Raw genomic sequence first — 17,986 nt, forward strand, 5'->3', positions numbered from 1 at the left:
GGTGATGAACAGACGTTAGATCAAATTTTGGTACTTAGGGAGTTCCCAAAAGTATTTCTTGAAAATATTCCCGAATTCCCACCTAAAAGAAAAATTGAATTTGCGATTGAATTGATGTCGGGACTCAGATCAATGTCAATTGCGCCATACAGAATGGTTCTGATAAAGCTGGCAGAACTTAAGACTCAGTTGGAAGAGCTTCTGAATAAGAGGTTCATTCGACTGAGTGTATCTCTATTGGGAGTGCCAGTTTTATTGGTGAAAAAGAAAGATGGAGGAATGCGACTTTGTGTGGATTACCGATAGTTAAATAAAGTGATTGTGAAGAACAAGTATTCGTTGCCTAATGGATTAGTTGTAAGGAGTTGGGGTGTTTTCGAAGATTAATTTAAGATCTGGTTACCATCAGACTAGAGTGAAGGAGGATGATATCCCGAAAACGGCGTTTAGGATGTGATATGGACACTACGAGTTTGCCGTGATGTCCTTTGGGTTGACGAATGCACCCGCTATGTTCATAGATTACATGAACAGAGTATTTCGTCACCTTTTGGATAAATTCATGGTGGTACTCATAGACGACATTTTAGTTTACTCGAAGACAGTAGAAGAACATGAAGAGCACCTGATAATTGTGTTGTAAATCCTAAAAGAGCGTAAATTGTATGCGAAATTATCTAAGTATGAATTCTGGAAGGAAGGGGTGAAGTTCTTAGGCCACATAGTGAGTAAAAGTGGAATAGCGGTGGATCCTTCGAAAGTGGAGGAGGTGATGGAATGGGAGAGGCCAACGACGGTAATAGAGGTTAGAAGTTTCTTGGGATTAGCCGGGTTACTATAGGAGGTTTATTCACGAATTTTCTCAAATTGCATTAGATGACTAAGTTAACTTGGAAGGAGGTGCCATCTGTGTGGATGTCAGAATGTGAAAAGAGCTTTCAAACTTTGAAGGAGAAATTAACTTTAGTGCCTATTTTGGTTTTGTTAGAACCGCACGAGCCGTTTGAAGTGTACTATGATGCTTTGTTGAAGGGTTTAGGTTGCGTGTTGATGCAACACCGGAGCATAGTAGCTTACGCATCGCATTAGCTGAGACCTCATGAGATGAATTACCTGACTCATGATTTGGAATTAGCGGTGATTGTGTTTGCATTGAAGATTTGGAGGCACTACTTGTATGGTGTAAGGTTTAGAGTTTTCACTTATCACAAGAGTCTCAAGTAAATCTTTGATCAAAAAGAGCTCAATATGCGTCAAAAGAGATGGATGGAGCTATTAAAAGATTATGATTTTGAACTGAGTTATCACCTTGGGAAGGTGAACGTTGTAACGGATGCATTGAGTAGGAATTTATTGACGGTCGCTTGGATGATGATTAAGGAAGAGGAGTTAGTGAGCAAGTTTGAGGATTTAAGATTGAGTGTTGGAGAATTTGATGGGAGTGTATGCCTGAACCAACTGCAGATCTCTAGTAACTTCAAAACCAAAATTTCAAAAGCTCAACAAGAGGATCAAGAGTTGCAGAAAGTGTTGACGACAATTGAGAAAGGAAAACAATGGGGACTTTCGTGGGACGGAGATGGAATATGGAGGTACAAGGGTAGGATTTGCGTATCGGTTGTTGGTAACTTGCGACAAGATATCTTGAAACAGGCACATAACAGTGGATTCTCTATTCATCCAGGAAGTACGAAGATGTATTACAATTTGAAGAAGATGTTTTGGTGGCCTAGGATGAAGGGTGATGTAGCTACATTTGTGTCCAAGTGTCTGACGTGTCAGAAGGTGAAGATAAAACACCAGAGACCGTTGAAAATGCTACAGCCAATTGAGATTCCTCAGCGAAAGTGGGAAGGAATTGCGATGGACTTCGTGTCGGGATTACCAAGGATCAGAGGAGTTTTTGATGCAGTTTGGGTGACCGTAGATCGATTGACCAAGTTTGCTCACTTTCTACTGATACAGATGAACTACTCATTGGAGGAGTTGGCGAGGTTATATATTAAGGAGGTAGTAAGGTTGCTGACAAACCACAATTTTATGGTTTATTTTGTATCGAATTGAGTAGATTTTGTCATCTATTCTCACACTTATCCATATAAATTTCATGATTTTGTAAATCCTTCCTAATTTGTGCTTAAGAGTGAAAACATGCTTCTTAGGCCTTAAAATTGCTCATTTTTAATCATCTTTTATTACTATTCGATGCCGTGATGTGCTTGTTAAGTGATTTCAGAGTTTATAGAGCATGAATGACATAGAGGATGGAAAAGGAGCATGCAAAAGTGGAAGGAACACAAGAAATTAGGGATTTGAGAAGCTAGCCTCGACACATATATGAAACTTACGCGTGCGCGTGATCAAGTAGAGCATCAGCATGACGCGTACGCGTGGCCAGTGCATTATCCAGTGACGCGTACGTATGGCTGATGCCTACGCGTGATAAGCGACACGTGACTCACTAAAGTAAAAATGTTGGGGGTGATTTCTGAGCTGGTTTTGGCCCATTTTCAAGTCCATTCTGCAGATTAGAGGCTAGGAGTGAAGGAGGATGGGGGAGACAATTTCATTCATACATACATTAGTTTTAGATAGATGTAGAATTCTAGAGAGAAAGGCTCTCTCCTCTCTCTAGGTTTTAGGGTTCTTAGTTTTATTTCTTTTTAGATTTAGATTTCAATCTTGCTTAAATTTAGTTTTTCTTTACTTTTATTTGTTCTAGTACTTTAGTTCATTTACTTCTCTTGTTAATTCCTCTATTTTGCCAACTTTAGCTCATGAACTCTTTTATTATTTTCATTTCTCTTTTAATGCAATTTTGTGTTTCCATGTCTTTTTATGTTTGCCTTAGTTGCTGTTGTTAATTTCTTGTTTATGTTAGTTATAGTTTTCATTAATTCTTGCAATTTATGATGTTTACTTTTATTACACTCTAAGTGTGTTGATGAAATGTTTACTTTTATCAATTCTTGAGTTGCTAATGTCCAAGTGATTGATAATTGGTGTCCATTGACACCAGTCTTCACTAATTCAATTAGTGAGTGGCTAGGACTTATGGATTAGGATTGATGTAGCTCATTTGACTTTCCTTTATTTGTTAGAGGATGACTAAATAGGATTGATCCTTGCAATTATTATGTTGTGGTTAGTAACAAGGATAGTGATCCTTAACCATCAACCCTTGCCAAGACCTTTTTACCATTTGATTTCCTTTCCTTTATTAGTTAATTTCTATTTACCTTCTTGTCATTTACATTTCTTGTCAATCACCACCTCAACCCCAAATATCCCTTCATAGCCAATAATTGAGCACTTCATTACAATAAGTAGGGAGAATGACCCATGATTAATACTGCCAGTTATTTTGATTTATATTGTGACAAACCTTCTAAACTTTGATGGAGGATGAACTGTTGGTTTGGAACTATGCTTACAACGAAATTCCTTTGAGAAATTCTAAACCGACATTTATCCCCCATCAAGTTTTTGGCGCCGTTGTCGGAGAATTTCAATGTGTGCTTATTGTTGGTTATTGTATATATGTTAATATTGTGAATAGTTGCTTTTGCTTCTTTGTTGGTTTTTGCTAGTTTTAGGAGTTTATTTTCATTAGTTCTTATTAATGTTTGTGTTTATTTTCTATTCCTACTACGAATTCTCATCAGTTTGGCTATGAGTGTGGTTACAACTATGTTGTGGGAAATGAGAACTACAATGAAAGATTGCAACAAGGTTGGGACAATCAAAAGTGAGAGGAGCCATATACTCATGATCAACCATCTTGGCAACAACCTCCTCCAACATACTATGACCAAAAACCATACCTTGATGCATACCCATCTAATGGCTATGGTGGATCTCCTTGTGATTATCAACCACAACCACCATATGCCTATGAGCCCTATCTTCAACATAGCCCTCAACCACCATACTCACAAGCCCCATTTTATCAAACACCATCTTATAACCCATATCCATCATACAACCAACCTTCTTTACCTCATCCTTGTGACTATTATGAAAGAAAACCCTTAGAACCACCATAATTCCAACACAATTACTCCCAAGAATCACCATTCTCACATATACCACCTCAATACCACCACCAAAATGAACCATCTTCCTATAGTGAACCTTTTCTCCATATGATGAGCCCTCTATCCACCCCAATCCTCATTGAACAACATTCTCATTTCATGTCTCCAAGAGCAAAGGGAGCTACAAACCATGCTTCAAGAGCGACGTGAAGCTCAAGGAGGCAACTAGAGTTCATGGCTACCTTGACCGAGGTAGTAAGTCAATTAGCTTCCCAATGTTTGGACACTCAAGGCACTCTCATGGCCACATGTAGAGAATCTAATAAAGAACGGAGCATGAGAGAGAGATTAGAAACTCCAGTAGAAAACAAGGAGTGGGATTTTGTACTAGAGCAAGTAGAGAAAGACAAGTTATGAATGAAAAATTGGAAGGAATGGAGCAAGAACTGAATTCCCTTGGTGATGGAAATCATGCATCAAGCCCTATTAGTGAAGAATTCGCTTTTTAGCGAATGAATCCTTTAAATTTGAAGAACCTTCTTCGGATGAATTTGAAAGTGGTATGGAGGTAGACTTCTCTAAACTTTCTATTTATGATTTGAGTGACGGGAAAGAGTTGGATGATATTGGTGAGGAAAAGCTTGAAGGTGAAGAATCTTTTCAAAAGGTGGAAGTCCTTCAGAAAGTTGAATATGCTTTGTCAAGATCATTAAAGACCTCTCTACCTAGGTTGCCATCTAATCCTTCATGTGAGTGGGTAAAACTTGTTTCTCTTAGCTTTATTGTCCCACTTGAGTATGGTGTACTTGAAACGGATGGTCAACTTAGGAAGCTTTATGGAATGAAGGGTAAGAGAAGGATGTTTAGTGGTTGGCGTTGCAAATCAAGACTCATCAAGATTTAGTGCTTATTTGAATAGGTCTAAAAGAAGAGTTTGGTACCTCATTGAGAGTTCATCTTGCTTACCACCCGAGTGGAATTACAAGGATCAATTTGAAAACGGGTGTGAAAATAAGATATGGGATCCCAAATCACAACATGAATGCCAATTTTGGGAGCTCATATCTTGCGAAGAACTTCACTAAAGCTTGGTGAAGTCGGTTGGAAATTCTGACAACCGTTTGAGGAGCAAGCATCCTTGGAAGTTCAAGGATGAGTACAAGCATAAACCACCTTGACAAGGAGCCTCACAATTGTCCAACTTAAGGACAATAAATAAAAGTTCTAGGTGGGAGACACCCCACCATGGTATGATCTTCCTAGTTTTCATCTTCTTTCACTTTATTTTCATCTTTTTGAGTAGAAATGTTTGATTAGATATAGTAGGAGTTTCTTGAATTTGATTAGATATGTTGGTAATCTTGTGGTTGCCTTGAATTTTAAGTGTTTTTGGAGTATTTTGCTTATCTAGGTGCCTAAAGTGTGCTTAATTACTCTTCCCCTGTTTTATAAAAAAAAAAAGGCACACCACGCGTGCGCGTGCTTGACACGTACGCATGACCCCCCGAAAAATTCACCATGCCAGAATAGTGCGGGGAGGGTGCTGCCGCCTGGTTCCAAACAGAGACTTGTGCTGGAACCATGTGGGTGGGGTGCAAAGTGCACAACCTACCCCACGTGTACGCATAGCTGACGCGTACGTGATGAGCGGATAATTTATACGCTTTTTGGCATTATTTTTAGTATGTTTTTAGTAGAATCTAGTTACTTTTAGGGATGTTTTCATTAGTTTTTATGTTAAATTCACATTTCTGGACTTTACTATGAGTTTGTGTATTTTTCTGTGATTTCAGGTATTTTCTGGCTGAAATTGAGGGACTTGAGCAAAAATCAGATTCAGAGGTTAAAGAAGGACTACTGATGTTGTTGGATTCTGACCTCCCTGCACTAAAAGTGGATTTTCTGGAGCTACAAAACTCGAAATGGCGTGCTTCCAATTGCATTGGAAAGTAGACATCCAGGGCTTTCCAGAAATATATAATAGTCCATACTTTGCCCAAGTTTAAATGATGCAAACTGGCGTTCAACGCCAGCTCTCTGCCCAATTCTGGCGTCCAGTGCCAGAAACAAGCTGCAAAGTGGAGTTCAACGCCCAAACTGGCACAAAAGCTGGCGTTCAACTTCAAGAAGGACCTCTACACCTTCAACATTCAAGCTCAGCCCAAGCACACACCAAGTGGGCCCCGGAAGTAGATTTATGCATCAATTACTTACTTCTATAAACCCTAGTAGCTAGTTTATTATAAATAGGACCTTTCACTATTGTATTAGACATCCTGGATTGTATTTTGATCCTGTGATCACGTTTTGGGGGCTGGCCTCTCAGCCATACCTGGACCTTTCACTTATGTATTTTCAACGGTAGAGTTTCTACACTCCATAGATTAAGGTGTGGAGCTCTGCTGTTCCTCAAAGATTAATGCAAAGTACTACTGTTTTCTATTCAATTCAACTTATTCCACTTCTAAGAAATTTATTCGCACTTCAACCTGAATGTGATGAACGTGACAATCATCATCATTCCCTATGAACGTGTGCCTGACAACCACTCCCGTTCTATATTCGATTGAACGAGTATCTCTTAGATTACTAATACAGGGGACCGAGTCCGAGATATTGGGGTTTTCGTGGTGTAAGCTAGAATGATGGCGGCATTCAAGAGAATCCGGAAAGTCTAAACCTTGTCTGTGGTATTCCGAGTAGGATTCAATGATTGAATGACTGTGACGAGCTTCAAACTCGCGATTGCTGGGCGTAGTGACAGACGCAAAAGGATAGTAAATCCTATTCCAGCATGATCGAGAACCGACAGATGAATAGCCGTGCCGTGACAAGGTGCGTTGACCATTTTCACTGAGAGGATAGGATGTAACCATTGACAAGGGTGATGCCTCCAGACGATTAGCCGTACCGTGACAGGGCATTTGGATCATTTTCCCGAGAGAAGACCGAAAGTAGCCATTGACAATGGTGATGCATTACATAAAGCCAGCCATGGAAAGGAGTAAGACTGATTGGATGAAGATAGCAGGAAAGCAGAGGTTTAGAGGAACGAAAGCATCTCTATTCGCTTATCTGAAATTCTCATCAATGATTTACATAAGTATTTCTATCCCTATTTTATTAATTATTTTCGAAAACCCCATTACTATTTTATATCCGCCTGACTGAGATTTACAAGGTGACCATAGATTGCTTCATACCAACAATCTCCGTGGGATTCGACCCTTACTCACGTAAGGTATTACTTGGACGACCCAGTGCACTTGCTGGTTAGTTGTGCGAAGTTGTGAACCATCGTATTGGCATCGTGTTTTTGGTGCCATTGCCAGGGAAAGAAAGAGCAATGAATTTTACATAATCAAAGTGTAATCACAATTTCTGCGCACCAAGTTTTTGGCGCCGTTGTCGGGGATTGTTCGAGTTTGGACAACTGACAGTTCATCTTGTTGCTCAGATTAGGTAATTTTCTTTTTGTTTTATCTTCAAAAATTCTTCAAAAAAAAATCTTTCAAAAAAATTTCTCCTTTGTTTTCGAAAAAAAAAAATTTTAAAATAAAAATATTTTCAAAAATATATTTTTCTTCAGAATTTTTAAGAATGAATTCTTGTGTTTCATAAAGCATGTTGAAGCCTGGTTGGCTGTAAAGCCACGACTGTAGGGCATGTTAGACGCGTCATGTCTGAGTACATACTAAAGCTTGGCTGGCTATTAAGCCATGCTTGACCCTTTGATTGGAGCTTTAGACTAAAGAGCATAAGATTCCTGGAATTCATATTAAAAATTTTGGAATCCTTATTTTTCTTTTTCAAAATGATTTTCGAAAAAATTAAAAGAAAATACAAAAAAAATCATAAAATCATAAAAAAATCAAAAATATTTTTGTGTTTCTTGTTTGAGTCTTGAGTCATGTTATAAGTTTGGTGTCAATTGCATGTGCATCTTGCATTTTTCGAAAAAATCATGCATTCATAGTGTTCTTCATGATCTTCAAGTTGTTCTTGGTAAGTCTTCTTGTTTGATCTTTGCATTTGCATGTTTTGTGTCTTTTCTTGTTTTTCATATGCATTCTTGGATTCTTAGTGTCTAAGCATTAAAGAATTCTAAGTTTGGTGTCTTGCATGTTTTCTTTGCATTAAAAATTTTTCAAAAATGTGTTCTTGATGTTCATCATGATCTTCATAGTGTTCTTGGTGTTCATCTTGACATTCATAGCATTCTTGCATGCATTCATTGTTTTGATCCATAACTTTCATGCATTGCATCATTTTTCTTGTTTTTCTCATTCTTCATTAAAAATTCAAAAATCAAAAAAATATCTTTCCCTTTTTCTCTCTCAAAATTTCGAAAATTAGATTTGACTTTTTCAAAAATTTTTAAAATCTAGTTGTTTTTATGAGTCAAATCAAATTTTCAATTTAAAAATCTTATCTTTTTCAAAATCTTTTTCAAAAATCAAATCTTTTTCATTTTTCTTAGTTATTTTCGAAAATTATAAAAATATTTTTCAAAAATCTTTTTCTTATTTTTATATCAAATTTTCGAAAATAACAATAACAATTAATATTTTGATTCAAAAATTTCAAGTTTGTTACTTACTTATTAAGAAAGTTTCAAACTTTAAGTTCTAGAATCATATCTTGTGATTTCTTGTGAATCAAGTCATTAATTGTGATTTTAAAAATCAAATCTTTTTTTTCAAAAAAACTAACTTTTATCATATCTTTTCAAAAATATCTTCTCATCTTATCTTTTTCAAAAATTTGATTTCAAAATATCTTTTCTAACTTCCTAACTTCTTATCTTTTCAAAATTTGTTTCAACTAACTAACTAACTTTTTGTTTGTTTCTTATCTTTTTCAAAACCACCTAACTAACTCTCTCTCTCTAATTTTCGAAAATATCTTCCCTCTTTTTCAAAATTTCTTTTTAATTAACTAATTATTTCAATTTTTAAAATCTTAATTTTTGAAAATTACTAACATTTTTCAAAAACTATTTTCGAAAATTGCTATCTCTTTTTCAAAAATTATTTTCAAAAATCCTCTCCCTCTCTCATCTTATTCTATTTATTTATTCATCTACTAACATCTCTTCCTCACATCACTCACTAAATTCGAACCCCCCTCTTCTATCTGTGTTCGAATTTTTTCTTCTTCTTCTCTTCTTCTACTAACAATAAGGAACCTCTTTACTGTGACATAGAGGATTCCTCTTCTTTTCTTTTTCTCTTCTCTTTCTTATGAGCAGGGACAAAGAAAAAGGCATTCTTGTTGAAGCTGATCCAGAACCTGAAAGGACTCTGAAGAGGAAACTAAGAGAAGCTAAATTACAACAATCCAGAGAAAACCTTATTGAAAATTTCGAACAAGTAAAGGAGATGGCAGCCGAACCCAACAACAATAATGCAAGGAGAATGCTTGGTGACTTTACTGCACCTAATTCCAATTTACATGGAAGAAGCATCTCCATTCCTGCCATTGGAGCAAACAACTTTGAGCTGAAACCTCAATTAGTTTCTCTGATGCAGCAGAACTGCAAGTTTCATGGACTTCCATCTGAAGATCCTTTTCAGTTCTTAACTGAATTCTTGCAGATATGTGATACTGTTAAGACTAATGGAGTAGATCCTGAAGTCTACAGGCTCACGCTTTTCCCTTTTGCTGTAAGAGACAGAGCTAGAGTGTGGTTGGACTCTCAACCCAAAGACAGTCTGAACTCTTGGGATAAGCTGGTCACGACTTTCTTAGCCAAGTTCTTTCCTCCTCAAAAGCTGAGCAAGCTTAGAGTGGATGTTCAAACCTTCAGACAGAAAGAAGGTGAATCCCTCTATGAAGCTTGGGAAAGATACAAACAGTTGACCAAAAAGTGTCCTTCTGACATGCTTTCAGAATGGACTATCCTGGATATATTCTATGATGGTCTGTCTGAGTTATCTAAGATGTCATTGGATACCTCTGCAGGTGGATCCATTCACCTAAAGAAAATGCCTGCAGAAGCTCAAGAACTCATTGACATGGTTGCAAATAACCAGTTCATGTACACTTCTGAAAGGAATCCTGTGAATAATGGGACGCCTATGAAGAAGGGAGTTCTTGAGGTTGATACTTTGAGTGCCATATTGGCTCAGAACAAAATATTGACTCAGCAAGTCAATATGATTTCTCAGAGTCTGAATGGAATGCAAACTGCATCCAACAGTACTCAAGAGGCATCTTCTGAAGAAGAAGCTTATGATCCTGAGAACCCTGCAATAGTAGAGGTAAATTACGTAGGTGAACCTTATGGAAACACCTATAATCCATCATGGAAAAATCATCCAAATCTCTCATGGAAGGATCAAAGGCCTCAACAAGGCTTTAATAATGGTGGAAGAAACAGGTTTAGCAATAGCAAGCCTTTTCCATCATCCACTCAGCAACAGACAGAGAATTCTGAGCAGAATCCATCTAACTTAGCAAATTTAGTCTCTGATCTATCTAAGGCCACTGTGAGTTTCATGAATGAAACAAGGTCTTCCATTAGAAATTTGGAAGCACAAGTAGGCCAGCTGAGTAAAAGGATCACTGAAATCCCTCCTAGTACTCTCCCAAGCAATACAGAAGAGAATCCAAAAGGAGAGTGCAAGGCCATTGACATAACCAAAATGGCCGAACCCAATGAGGGAGAGGAGGACGTGAACCCCAAGGAGGAAGACCTCCTGGGACATCCAGTGATCAATAAGGAGCTTCCCTCTGAGGAACCAAAGGACTCTGAGGCTCATCTAGAGACCATAGAGATTCCATTGAACCTCCTTATGCCATTCATGAGCTCTGATGAATATTCCTCTTCTGAAGAGAATGAGGATGTTACTGAAGAGCAAGCTGCCAAGTTCCTTGGTGCAATCATGAAGCTAAATGCCAAATTATTTGGCATTGATACTTGGGAAGATGAACCTCCCTTGTTCATCAATGAACTAAGTGATCTGGATCAACTGACATTGCCTCAGAAGAGATAGGATCCTGGAAAGTTCATAATACCTTGTACCATAGGCACCATGATCTTTAAGGCTCTGTGTGATCTTGGTTCAGGAATAAACCTCATGCCCCTCTCTGTAATAGAGAAACTGAGAATCTATGGGGTGCAAGCTGCTAAAATCTCACTAGAGATGGCAGACAATTCAAGAAAACAGGCTTATGGACAAGTAGAGGATGTGTTAGTAAAGGTTGAAGGCATTTACATCCCTATTGATTTCATAGTCCTGGATACTGGAAAGGAAGAGGATGAATCCATCATCCTAGGAAGACCTTTCCTAGCCACAGCAAGAGCTGTGATTGATGTGGACAGAGGAGATTTGATCCTTCAATTAAATGAGGACAACCTTGGGTTTACAACTCAAGGATCTCTCTCTGCATCCATGGAGAGGAAGCATAAAAAGCTTCTCTCAAAACAGAGTCAACCAGAGCCCCACAGTCAAACTCTAAGTTTGGTGTTGGGAGGCCACAATCAAACTCTAAGTTTGGTGTTGAACTCCCATATCCAAACTCTAAGTTTGGTGTTGGAGAGTCTCAACAATGCTCTAAACATCTGTGAGGCTCCATGAGGGCCCACTGTCAAGCTATTGACATTAAAGAAGCGCTTGTTGGGAGGCAACCCAATTTTTATTTATCTAACTATATTTTTCTTAGTTATATGTCTTTGTAGGTTTATGATCATGTGGAGTCACAAAATAAATATAAAAATTGAAAACGGAAACAAAAACAGCAGAAGAAAAATCACACCCTGGAGGAAGCACCTGCCTGGCGTTCAACGCCAGAAAAGAGCATGGTTCTGGCGCTGAACGCCAAAAATGGGCAGTGTCTGGGCGTTGAACGCCCAAAATGGGCATCATCTGGGCACTGAACGCCAGAATTGCACCCTGGAGAGGAGCTGGCGCTGAACGCCCAGAACAAGCATGGTTCTGGCGTTCAACGCCAGAAATGGGTAACAAATGGGCGTTGAACGCCCAAAATGGGCACCAACCTGGCGCTGAACCCCCAGAGTTGTGTGCAAGGACATTTTACATGCCTAATTTGGTGCAAGGTTGTAAATCCTTGAACACCTCAGGATCTGTGGACCCCACAGGATCATCTCAGGATCTGTGGACCCCACAGGATCACCTCAGGATCTATGGACCCCACAGGATCCCCACCTACCTCCACTCACTCTCTTTTCTCTTCTCAATCATCCTCTATTCCTAATAAATACTCTTCCCCAAAACCCTTCACCTATCACCTCCATCCCTCTTCCCTATTAACCCTTCACCACTCACATCCACCCACTCTTCCCCATAAACCTACCTCATAAACTCCACCTACCTTCAAAATTCAAAACCAATTTCCCACCCAAACCCACCCATATGGCCGAAACCTTCCCCCCCTCTCTTCCTTATATAAAGCCCTCCATTCTTCTTCAAATTCACACAACACAACCCTCTCTTCTCTTCTTGGCCGAAACACAACCCCTTCTCCCTCTCCTCCATTTCTTCTTCTTCTTCATCTATTCTCTCTTTTATTGCTCGAGGGTGAACAATATTCTAAGTCTGGTGTGGTAAAAGCATAAGCTTTTTATTTTTCCATTACCATTGATGGCACCTAAGACCGGAGAATCCTCTAGAAAAGGAAAAGGGAAGACAAAAGCTTCCACCTCCGAGTCATGGGAGATGGAAAGGTTCATCTCCAAAGCCCATCAAGACCACTTCTATGATGTTGTCGCCAAGAAGAAGGTGATCCCTGAGGTCCCTTTCAAACTCAAAAGAAATGAGTATCTGGAGATCCTACATGAAATTCAAAGAAGAGGTTGGGAAGTTCTAACAAATCCCATCCAACAAGTCGGCATCCTAATGGTTCAAGAGTTCTATGCTAATGCATGGATCACCAAGAACCATGATCAAAGTAAGAACCCGGATCCAAAGAACTATGTTACAATGGTTCGGGGGAAATACATAGATTTTAGTCCGGAAAATGTGAGGTTGGCGTTCAACTTGCCAAACATGGAAGAGAATGCACGTCCCTACACAAGGAGAGTCAACTTTGATCAAAGGTTGGACCAAGTCCTTATGGACATATGTGTAGAAGGAGCTCAATGGAAAATTGACTCAAAAGGCAAACCGGTTCAACTAAGAAGACTGGACCTCAAGCCTGTGGCTAGAAGATGGTTGGAATTCATCCAATGCTCCATCATCCCTACTAGCAACCGATCTGAAGTTACAGTGGATCGGGCCATCATGATTCATAGCATCATGATTGGAGAGGAAATAGAAGTTCATGAAGTCATCTCTAATGAACTCTACAAAATAGCCGAAAAGTCATCCCCCATGGCAAGGCTAGCTTTTCCTCATCTTATTTGCCATCTATGTTACTCAGCTGGAGCTTTCATAGAAGGAGACATTCCTATTAAGGAAGAGAAGGCCATCACTAAGAAAAAGATGGAGCAAGCAAGAGAGCCCATTCATGGAGCTCAAGAGGCGCAAGAAGCTCATCACCATGAGATCCCGGAAATGCCTCAAATGCATTTTCCTCCACAAAATTATTGGGAGCAAATCAATACCTCCCTAGAAGAATTAAGTTCCAACATGGGACAATTAAAGGTGGAACATCAAGAGCACTCCATCATGCTCCATTAAATAAGAGAAAATCAAAAAGCAATGAGGGAGGAGCAACAAAGACAAGGAAGAGACATAGAAGAGCTCAAGGACATCATTGGTTCCTCAAGAAGGAAATGCCACCATCACTAAGGTGGATTCATTCCTTGTTCTTATTTCTTCTGTTTTTCATTTTCTATGTTGTGTGCTTATCTATGTTTGTGTCTTCATTACATGATCATTAGTAGTTAGTAACTATGTCTTAAAGTTATAAATGTCCTATGAATCCATCACCTCTCTTAAAATGAAAAATGTTTTAATTCAAAAGAACAAGAAGTACATGAGTTTCGAATTTATCCTTGAACTTAGTTTAATTATATTGATGTGGTGACAATGCTTCTTGTTTTCTGAATGAATGCTTGAACAGTGCATATGTCTTTTGAAGTTGTTGTTTAAGAATGTTAAATATGTTGGCTCTTGAAAGAATGATGACAAGGAGACATGTTATTTGATAATCTGAAAAATCATAAAAATGATTCTTGAAGCAAGAAAAAGCAGTAAAGAACAAAGCTTGCAGAAAAAAAAATAATAGGCGAAAAAAAATAGACAGAAAAAGCAAGCAGAAAAAGCCAAAAGCTCTTAAAACCAAGAGGCAAGGGCAAATAAAAAGGATCTCAAGGCTTTGAGCATCAGTGGATAGGAGGGCCTAAAGGAATAAAATCCTGGTCTAAGCGGCTAAACCAAGCTGTCTCTAACCATGTGCTTGTGGCGTGTAGGTGTCAAGTGAAAACTTGAGACTGAGTGGTTAAATTCAAGGTCCATAGCAAAAAAAGAGTGTGCTTAAGAACCCTGGACACCTCTAATTGGGGACTTTAGCAAAGCTGAGTCACAATCTGAAAAGGTTCACCGAATTATGTGTCTGTGGCATTTATGTATCCGGTGGTAATACTGGAAAACAAAGTGCTTAGGGCCACGGCCAAGACTCATAAAATAGCTGTGTTCAAGAATCATCATACTGAACTAGGAGAATCAATAACACTATTTGAACTCTGAGTTCCTATAGATGCCAATCATTCTGAACCTCAATGGATAAAGTGAGATGCCAAAACTATTCAAGAGGCAAAAAGCTATAAGTCCCGCTCATATGATTAAAGCTATGTTTCATTGATAGTTTGGAATTTATAGTATATTCTCTTCTTTTTATCCTATTTGATTTTCAGTTCCTTGGGGACAAGCAACAATTTAAGTTTGGTGTTGTGATGAGCGGATAATTTATACGCTTTTTGGCATTATTTTTAGTATGTTTTTAGTAGAATCTAGTTACTTTTAGGGATGTTTTCATTAGTTTTTATGTTAAATTCACATTTCTGGACTTTACTATGAGTTTGTGTGTTTTTCTGTGATTTTAGGTATTTTCTGGCTGAAATTGAGGGACTTGAGCAAAAATCAGATTCAGAGGTTAAAGAAGGACTGCTGATGCTGTTGGATTCTGACCTCCCTGCACTCAAAGTGGATTTTCTGGTGCTATAAAACTCGAAATGGCGTGCTTCCAATTGCATTGGAAAATAGACATCCAGGGCTTTCCAGCAGTATATAATAATAGTCCATACTTTGCCTAAGTTTAGACGACGCAAACTGGCGTTCAACGCCAGCTCTCTGCCCAATTCTGGCGTCCAGCGCCAGAAACAAGCTGCAAAGTGGAGTTCAACGCCCAAACTGGCACAAAAGCTGGCGTTCAACTCCAAGAAGGACCTCTACATGTGCAACATTCAAGCTCAGCCCAAGCACACACCAAGTGGGCCCCGGAAGTGGATTTATGCATCAATTACTTACTTCTGTAAACCCTAGTAGCTAGTTTATTATAAATAGGATCTTTCACTATTGTATTAGACATCCTGGATTGTATTTTGATCCTGTGATCACATTTTGGGGGCTGGCCTCTCGGCCATGCCTGGACCTTTCACTTATGTATTTTCAACGGTAGAGTTTCTACACTCCATAGATTAAGGTGTGGAGCTCTGCTGTTCCTCAAAGATTAATGCAAAGTACTACTGTTTTCTATTCAATTCAACTTATTCCACTTCTAAGATATTTACTCGCACTTCAACCTGAATGTGATGAACGTGACAATCATCATCATTCCCTATGAACGCGTTCTTGATAACCACTCCCGTTTTACCTTCGATTGAATGAGTATCTCTTAGATTACTAATACAGGGGACCGAGTCCGAGATATTGGGGTCTTCGTGGTGTAAGCTAGAATGATGGCGGCATTCAAGAGAATCCGGAAAGTCTAAACCTTGTCTGTGGTATTCCGAGTAGGATTCAATGATTGAATGACTGTGACGAGCTTCAAACTCCCGATTGCTGGGCGTAGTGACAGACGCAAAAGGATAGTAAATCCTATTCTAGCATGATCGAGAACCGACAGATGAATAGCCGTGCTGTGACAGGGTGCGTTGACCATTTTCACTGAGAGGATAGGATGTAACCATTGACAAGGGTGATGCCTCCAGACAATTAGTCGTGCCATCACAGGGCATTTGGATCATTTTCCCGAGAGAAGACCGAAAGTAGCCATTGACAATGGTGATGCATTACATAAAGCCAGCCATGAAAAGGAGTAAGACTGATTGGATGAAGATAGCAGGAAAGCAGAGGTTCAGAGGAACGAAAGCATCTCTATTCGCTTATTTGAAATTCTCATCAATGATTTACATAAGTATTTATATCCCTATTTTATTAATTATTTTCGAAAACCCCATTACTATTTTATATCCGCCTGACTGAGATTTACAAGGTGACCATAGCTTGCTTCATACCAACAATCTCCGTGGGATTCGACCCTTACTCACGTAAGGTATTACTTGGACGACCCAGTGCACTTGCTGGTTAGTTGTGCGAAGTTGTGAACCATGGTATTGGCATCGTGTTTTTGGTGCCATTGACAGGGAAAGAAAGAGCAATGAATTTTACATAATCAAAGTGTAATCACAATTTCTGCGCACCAAGTTTTTGGCGCCGTTGCCGAGGATTGTTCGAGTTTGGACAACTGACGGTTCATCTTGTTGCTCAGATTAGGTAATTTTCTTTTTGTTTTATCTTCAAAAATTCTTCAAAAAAAAATCTTTCAAAAAAATTTCTCCTTTGTTTTCGAAAAAAAAAAATTTTAAAATAAAAATTTTTCAAAAATATATTTTTCTTCAGAATTTTTAAGAATGAATTCTAGTGTTTCATAAAGCATGTTGAAGCCTGGTTGGCTGTAAAGCCACGACTGTAGGGCATGTTAGACGTGTCATGTCTGAGTACATACTAAAGCTTGGCTGGCTATTAAGCCATGCTTGACCCTTTGATTGGAGCTTTAGACTAAAGAGCATAAGATTCCTGGAATTCATATTAAAAATTTTGGAATCCTTATTTTTCTTTTTCAAAATGATTTTCGAAAAAATTAAAAGAAAATACAAAAAAAATCATAAAATCATAAAAAAATCAAAAATATTTTTGTGTTTCTTGTTTGAGTCTTGAGTCATGTTATAAGTTTGGTGTCAATTGCATGTGCATCTTGCATTTTTCGAAAAATCATGCATTCATAGTGTTCTTCATGATCTTCAAGTTGTTCTTGGTAAGTCTTCTTGTTTGATCTTTGCATTTGCATGTTTTGTGTCTTTTCTTGTTTTTCATATGCATTCTTGGATTCTTAGTGTCTAAGCATTAAAGAATTCTAAGTTTGGTGTCTTGCATGTTTTCTTTGCATTAAAAATTTTTCAAAAATGTGTTCTTGATGTTCATCATGATCTTCATAGTGTTCTTGGTGTTCATCTTGACATTCATAGCATTCTTGCATGCATTCAATGTTTTGATCCATAACTTTCATGCATTGCATCATTTTTCTTGTTTTTCTCTCTCTTCATTAAAAATTCAAAAATCAAAAAAATATCTTTTCCTTTTTCTCTCTCAAAATTTCGAAAATTAGATTTGACTTTTTCAAAAATTTTTAAAATCTAGTTGTTTTTATGAGTCAAATCAAATTTTCAATTTAAAAATCTTATCTTTTTCAAAATCTTTTTCAAAAATCAAATCTTTTTCATTTTTCTTAGTTATTTTGGAAAATTATAAAAATATTTTTCAAAAATCTTTTTCTTATTTTTATATCAAATTTTCGAAAATAACAATAACAATTAATATTTTGATTCAAAAATTTCAAGTTTGTTGTTACTTATTAAGAAAGATTCAAACTTTAAGTTCTAGAATCATATCTTGTGATTTCTTGTGAATCAAGTCATTAATTGTGATTTTAAAAATCAAATTTTTTTTTTCAAAAAAACTAACTTTTATCATATCTTTTCA

The 17,986-nt window shown here is 37.9% G+C and overlaps 1 non-coding gene across 1 annotated transcript; it reads right to left on the reverse strand.

Moving 5' to 3' along the window:
* Window positions 1–9,817: 9,817 nt before the first annotated feature.
* LOC148553725 (small nucleolar RNA R71) lies at window positions 9,818–9,925 on the reverse strand. Its single transcript, XR_015893486.1, has one exon. It is a non-coding gene; the product is annotated as a small nucleolar RNA R71 (small nucleolar RNA).
* Window positions 9,926–17,986: the final 8,061 nt, after the last annotated feature.

The sequence above is a fragment of the Arachis ipaensis genome, chromosome B7 (assembly GCF_059453495.1).
Source record: "Arachis ipaensis isolate K30076 ecotype BB chromosome B7, ASM5945349v1, whole genome shotgun sequence".
Classification (NCBI taxonomy): Eukaryota; Viridiplantae; Streptophyta; class Magnoliopsida; order Fabales; family Fabaceae; genus Arachis; species Arachis ipaensis.